This window comes from Odocoileus virginianus, chromosome 4 (assembly GCF_023699985.2).
Source record: "Odocoileus virginianus isolate 20LAN1187 ecotype Illinois chromosome 4, Ovbor_1.2, whole genome shotgun sequence".
NCBI classification, from domain to species: Eukaryota; Metazoa; Chordata; class Mammalia; order Artiodactyla; family Cervidae; genus Odocoileus; species Odocoileus virginianus.
Genome location: NC_069677.1, coordinates 88,450,792 through 88,457,783, shown reverse-complemented (window position 1 = coordinate 88,457,783; position 6,992 = coordinate 88,450,792). Strand labels below are relative to the sequence as shown.

Here is a 6,992-nt window from a genome sequence, read left to right as displayed (position 1 = left end):
TGCTGGCACGGGTTCCCAGAATCCAGGCCAGCCTGGGGTGATCCAGCACCCTGGCAGCACCACTCAACCCCCAGCGTGGTCCCGCACTACTTGAGAGCAGGTAACTTGCTTCTGTACTTCTCTTTAGTCAGTTCAGTTCAGTTCATTTCAGTCGTTCAGTCGTGTCCGACTCTTTGCGACCCTATGGACTGCAGCATGCCAGGCCTCCCTGTCCATCACCAACTCCCAGAGTTTACTCAAACTCATGTCCTTTGAGTCGGTGATGCCATCCAGCCATCTCATCCTCTGTCGTCCCCTTCTTCTCCTGCCCCCAATCCCTCCCAGTATCAGGGTCTTTTCCAATGAGTCAGCTCTTCGCATGAGGTGGCCAAAGTACTGGAGTTTCAGCTTCAGTGTCAGTCCTTCCAATGAACACCCAGGACTGATCTTTAGGATGGACTGGTTGGATCTCCTTGCAGTCCAAGGGACTCTCAAGAGTCTTCTCCAACACCACAGTTCAAAAGCATCAATTCTTCAGCTTTCTTCACAGCCCAACTCTCACATCCATACATGACCACTGGAAAAACCATAGCCTTGACTAGACTGACCTTTGTCGGCAAAGTAATGTCTCTGCTTTTTAATATGCTATCTATGTTGGTCATAACTTTCCTTCCAAGGAGTAAGCGTCTTTTAATTTCATGGCTGCAATCACCATCTGCAGTGATTTTGGAGGCCAAAAATTGGTCCCTTGTAATTGATCCCTGTGGGCATGAAGGCAGGACAACTAGATAGAGCAAGCCCGTGATCTTATCCTTTGCTGGGCCAGTCTCTCTGGGGTCCAGTCCCAGCTCAGCCTTTCATTAGCTGTCCAGTTGCAACCCTGGTAAGCTACATAAACTGTCTGGGCCTCACTTTCCTTCTCCATCATTTGCATCATAGCCATGCTTTTCTCCTAGGGCCACCGGACGATTATATGAGTTAAAGTTTCTTGAACTCTTAGAACAATGCTTGGCACATACAAGATTCTGACAAACAAGCCAGAGCACCCCTGACCCTGCAAGGGTTGATCCCACCATCCCCTTCGGCCAGGTCTAATGACCGCCCAGTTCTACATTCTAAGCAGGATCTTGACTCACAGCAAGGAATAAGGTCAAGACCAATGCCGTTCATAGGCGCTCATGGTTTCACTGTAATTCTCTGGCCTTTGGTTGCAGGATATCAAGGAATAAATACTGAATTTTTAAATTTGAAAAATAATGACAGTTAATAAGTGAAACCAACTTCTGTTCTTTATAAGGAAACTGAAGCCTACGGAGGATCAATTTCTTGCTGTTGGTCCTAGGTCCTAAGACTATTTCCTGGTGGACCTGGGGCCCCAGTCCAGGCCGGCTGCCCCCGCTGCCTCCCTGACGCAGTCATTTTTCCTTATAAGGCAGTACTCTCAGAGTATATGAGCCGCCTTCAAAATCCACTGTGATATTAAGCTGCGTGATGACAGGCTCTAGGCAAGTCTGAGCAACAAAAATAGTAAGAGGGACCCGTTGTATTCTGAAGAATTGATAATCCCTAAATAAATGTGTCTGCAGTGTGAGTCAGATCTGAGGAGATATAGGATTTCAGAGTCGTGTGTGTGTGTTCTGAATCACAAAATGATTCCCACAGTACATGCTGGACTGAATGATGCTTTGAGCATCAGCCTGACTATTTATCTTGCAAACTGGACACCGAGCTGCTAGTCTTCACACAAACGAAGAGTTAGTCACTGCTGCACCCGCCAGTCCAGCCAGCGATTAAGGAAGGCTAATTTACGTTGCCGCTTTTGGTGACAATGTAAAACCTGGATTAGCATTTTAAAGCCCAGGAATGTGACAGAAGCAACACGTGAATAATTATTAAAACCGGGTATTTATGTTATGTCCATTTGAAACTGCTCCCCTCAGGCTGGGACACGAACCCAATCAAAACCCAGATTAGAATTTGAACCCCTTTAGTTGAGATCACACACCTGGTCCCAGGACTTAATGAGACTCAGGTTCTTTATGTGTTAGCACGGAAGGAATTCCATGAAAGCCAAAATGATAGGTAAGAAGTGAATTTATTGAGAGAGATGCACATTCCATAGACAGAATTCGGTCCATCTAAAAGGCAAAAATAGCCCCAGGAGAAGCACATTCCACAGATAGAGTGTGGGTCATCTCAGAAGGCCAGAAGCCCTGAGATATGGGGTGGTTAGTTTTATGGGCTGGGAAAATTCATAGGCTAATGAGCGGGAGGATTGTTCCAACTACTTTGCAGAAGGAGTGGAGATTTCCAGGAACTGGGCCACCACCCACTTTTTGGCCTTTTACGATCAGCCTTGGAACTGTCAGGGCACCTGTGGGTGTGTCATTTAGCTTATGGTAATGCATTATCTTCCCTGGTGGTTCAGATGGTAAAGACTCTCCTATAATGCAGGAGAGTTGGGTTAGATCCCTGGGTCAGAAAGATCCCCTGGAGAAGGAAATGGCAACCCACTGCAGTATTCTTGCTTGGGAAATCCCATGGACAGAGGAGCCAGGCAGTCTACAGTCCATGGGGTCGCAAGGAGTCAGACACGGCTTGGCAACTAAACAGCAGCAGGGTGTTACAATGAGCGTATACCGAGGCTCGGGGCCCACTGGAAGGTCAGTCTGCTGCCATCCTGGACCTAGATGACTCTGACCGGTTTAGGTCGTATCCTCAACTGGTATGTCGTTCTTTTAAAGGCTGTGCCCTGCCTCCTCCCGTCTTGTTTCACGTTCTTTTGAGGAACGGCCTTCCAATTGCTGCAAGACGTTTTCCCTCGTTTCTTTACTTTGATGAATTCCAGCGTCTACGTCTATTTCAGGCCCATGGAGTTGTTGGTGTCTCTGGTTTACAGTCATTATGTAAATCACCTCTTCTCATTACAGCTAATGCCGGCTTTACCTCTAAATGCCAGACTTGTCGCCTCGAACTTGCCTCTTTGGTTCCAGTTGAGGGTGAAGAGGAGAGACCACCCACCACTCTCAGCTGTCAAGGGGAAGAACCCCGGGCTCATCTTCTGGAAGGTTCTCACAGAACTCTGCAGGAGGTGCCCCAACTCTCTGAGCAAAGAAACAGCCCTGTATTTGCCCCCTTATTAAAACAAAGCAGAGATGACTGTCAGGGACACGCCCCTTCCCCACCGCCACACCTGGAGAAAGGGTCCAAGAGGGGACCAGGTCCCAGTTGCGTTCATTAAATTCTTAATAGTTTAAAATTTTTGCATTTTTTTAAAAATTGCATTTTCATTTATTTATTTTTATTTTTTTTGATCATGCCCTGAGAATTGTGGGATCTTAGGGCTGCCGTCTATGGGGTCACACACAGTCGGACGCGACTGAAGTGACTTAGCAGCAGCAGTTCCCCCACCAGGGATTGACCTGTGGTCTCATCTGTGAAAGTGCAAAGTCCTAACCACTGGACTGCCAGGGAATTCTCTTAATTATATATATTTATATATATATATAAGAGGCTCTTTTCCATTTTGCAGCTGCTGCTGCTGCTAACTCACGTCAGTCGTGTCTGACTCTGTGTGACCCCATAGACGGCAGCCCACCAGGCCCCACCATCCCTGGGATTCTCCAGGCAAGAACACTGGAGTGGGTTGCCATTTCCTTCTCCAATGCAGAAAGTGAAAAGTGAAAGTAAAGCTGCTCAGTCGTGTCCGAATCTTAGCGACCCCATGGACTGCAGCCCACCAGGCTCCTCCATCCATGGGATTTTCCAGGCAAGAGCACTGGAATGGGGTGCCATTGCCTTCTCCCTCCATTTTGCAGAAGACTCTGCAAATTATGTAGCCAGTCCCTGGTGAGACATTTCTCCCATGACTTTCCCCACATGCAGGGAGCCAGAGGGCAATTCTATCACACAGAACACACAACAGACAGGTGATGATCATCAGCCCCCTGCTCCCAAGGCAGCAGGTCAGAGCCTCTGTGTCAGTCTGACTTGGTCTTTTCAAGCTACATACTACACAAACTCACCTAAACACCTGTATTGTGATACAATCCACATACTGCAAAATTGACCCATGTAAAATATATGGTCCAGTGGTTTTAGGAATATTCACAAATATGTGCAGCCATCACCCCAGTCACATTTAGGACATTTTTGTCACCTCAGAAAGAAGCTCTGTTTCCATTAGCCATTACCCCTTCAGCCCTTCTCTCCCCTTCTAGCCCTGTGTAATCACTAATCTGCTTTCTGCCTGCCTATTCTGGGCTTTTCCCATGAACAGAAGTGTACCATTTTTTGTTTGATTGTTCAGTTTCTCCATCACTCTTTGTGGCTCCCATGGACTTCAGCATGCAAGTCTTCTCTGTCCTTAGCTGTCTCCCAGAGTTTGCTCAAAACTCACGTCCACTGAGTCGGTGATGCCATCCAACCATCTCATCCTCTGTTGTCCCCCTCTCCTCCTGCCCTCAGTCTTTTCCGGCATCAGAGTATTTACTAATGAGTTGGCTCTTCCTATCAGGTGGCCAAAGTATTGGAGCTTCAGCTTCAGCATCAGTCCTTCCAAAGCATATTCAGGATTAATTTCCTTTAGGATTGACTAGTTTGATCTCTTTGCAGTCCAAGGGACTCTCAAGAGTCTTCTCCAACACCACAGTTTGAAAGCATCAATTCTTCACCACTCAGCTTTCTTTATGGTCCAACTCACATCTGTCCATGACTACTGGAAAAACCATAACTTTGACTATACGGACCTTTGTCAGCGAAGTGACTATCTCTGCTTTTTAATACACTGTCTGGGTATGTCATAATAGCTTTTCTTCCAAGGAGCAAGAGTCTTTTGTGATTGGCTTCTTTCACTCAGCCTACTCTTCTCAAGGATCATCCAGGTTGTAACCTGTGTCAGCATTTCGTTTTTCTTTATGGCCAAAAGATATTTTATTATATCCAATCGTTTGGTTTCTGTTGGCAGCTATCTGTGAAACGTCTGGCCTGTGATTGAGTCTTATAGCATCTTTAACACCTAGAGAGGGCTGACTGGTGATGCTCTTTTCCTGGACCAGTTTGGGTGGCAGAGGAAGACGCAAAGCCAGTTGGGTAGGAGGTGCCCCGGCCTGTGCCAGACGGTCCGTCACAGGGCTGCGTTCGGGTTTCTTCTGCCCTTCTCCCACGGTGGCTGTCTCGGCAGTGGGCCACCCCAGGAACAGCTGGGTTTTCCTCGTTGGGGAGAGAGGAAGAGATCAAGGAAGCCCTTCCCTCTTTGAGCTTGAACACACTCGATAACGAGGGAGAAGAATATTTGAGGAAACTAGCCGATTGTGTCTTGTTCCCTTATTTTCACCCTCAACTTTGGTGTTTGTATAGAAAAACAAGTAAGCTATTTCCCCACAAGAACCACCTGATCTGGTTTAATTGGAAAAAAAAAATTGACCTTTTATTCATTCATTCACTCACTCATTCGTTTCAGTTTTATTAAGGTGGAGTTGGCATAATTTGACATTTTATTTTGACAGGGAAGTAGGATTTAGTGGTGAGCATGAGTGAGCAGGGGAAAGCACCAAGGCTCTCGTGAGGGCAGGCCCACCATTGGTCTGGGGGGCCATAATTAGGGATGTATTTGACCCTTCAGATCTTTCCTGGTGGTTCAGATGGTAAAGCATCTGACTATAATGCGGGTAGGCCCGGGTTCAATCCCTGGGTTGGGAAGATCCCCTGGAGAAGGAAATGGCAACCCACTCCAGTACTCTTGCCTGGAAAACCCCATGGACGGGGGAGCCTGGCAGGCCACAGTCCACGGGGGTGCAAAGAGTCATCGTGACTGACTCAGAGACTTCGCTTTTCACTTTGGCCCCTTGGCCATCTGGGATGAGCCACTTTTCTGCCATCATGTTTTCAGATTCATCCACATTAATCTTAGCAAATCCCTGCTTCTTGGAGATGTGGACCTTCCATCAGCCAGGGAACTTGAACTTGGCCTTGCAGAGGGCCTCAGTCACATGCTCCTTGTTCTGCAGCTTGGTGTGGATGGACTTTATGACTTGGCCAGTGTGGATCCTGGCCACTGTGCCCTGGGGCTTTCCAAAGGCACCATGCATACCTGTCTGCAGCCAAGATTGAGGCCAGCAGACCAGTCTCAAATGTCCCCTGGAAAGGGCTGTTTCCAAGGTCCCTTAGGGCAACTCACACAAGCAACAGGCTGCATATACTACCCAACATTTGCAGTCACTGCACACCAAGCCCCCAAGGGGAATGGAGCGTAGTTGGCTTAATTGGCTGCAAATATAATTTGACATTTTAAAAATGATTTGTCAGTATGACTCGCACATTTGAATACTTGTTTCTAAAGGCTTTTAAACACTGTATTTGTTCTCAAAACAGCAGCCGGAGGGATCCTGTTAAAACATCTGTCAGACCTTCTCTCCTCAGCTGAAGCCCTCCAGTGGCCCAGAGGAAGAGCTTGAGGCCCCCCGGTTTCCCCTCCCCACTCTGAGGCCTCCATCTCTCAGATCTCTCCTCTTGCCCCAGTCCTGCTGGTCCTCAGGGCACCAGCTGGCCTCCTCTAAACACCAGACAGGATCCTCCCTCTCCTGGGAAGCCTCTTCCCACGTCTAAAATTTAATCCATTTTTCATCTGACACAGCCTAGCTTTTTTTTCCCCTAAAGCCCTTGTCGTTATGTAATTTTCCTTTGACATTTTCCTTTTTTACCCTGTTCACCTTCCCTGAATATTCATTGGAAGGACTGATGCTGAAGCTGAAGCCCCAATACTGTGGCCACCTGATGCAAAGAGCCAACTCATTGGAAAAGACCCTGGTGCTGGGAAAGACTGAAGGCAGGAGAAGGGGACGACAGAGGATGAGATGGTTGGATGGACATGAGTCTGAGCAAGCTCCGGGAGTTGGTGATGGACAGGGAGGCCTGGCATGCTGCAGTCCATGGGGTCGCAAAGAGCTGGGCATGACTGAGCGGCAGAACAACAACTCCTCTTCTCCCTTGCATGAATTCTATTTCAGCAGGGC

General features: G+C 47.8%; 1 pseudogene; it reads right to left on the bottom strand.

The window, feature by feature from the left end:
* Positions 1-6,125: 6,125 nt before the first annotated feature.
* On the bottom strand, positions 6,126-6,252 carry LOC139034921 (small nucleolar RNA SNORA70; annotated as a pseudogene).
* Positions 6,253-6,992: the final 740 nt, after the last annotated feature.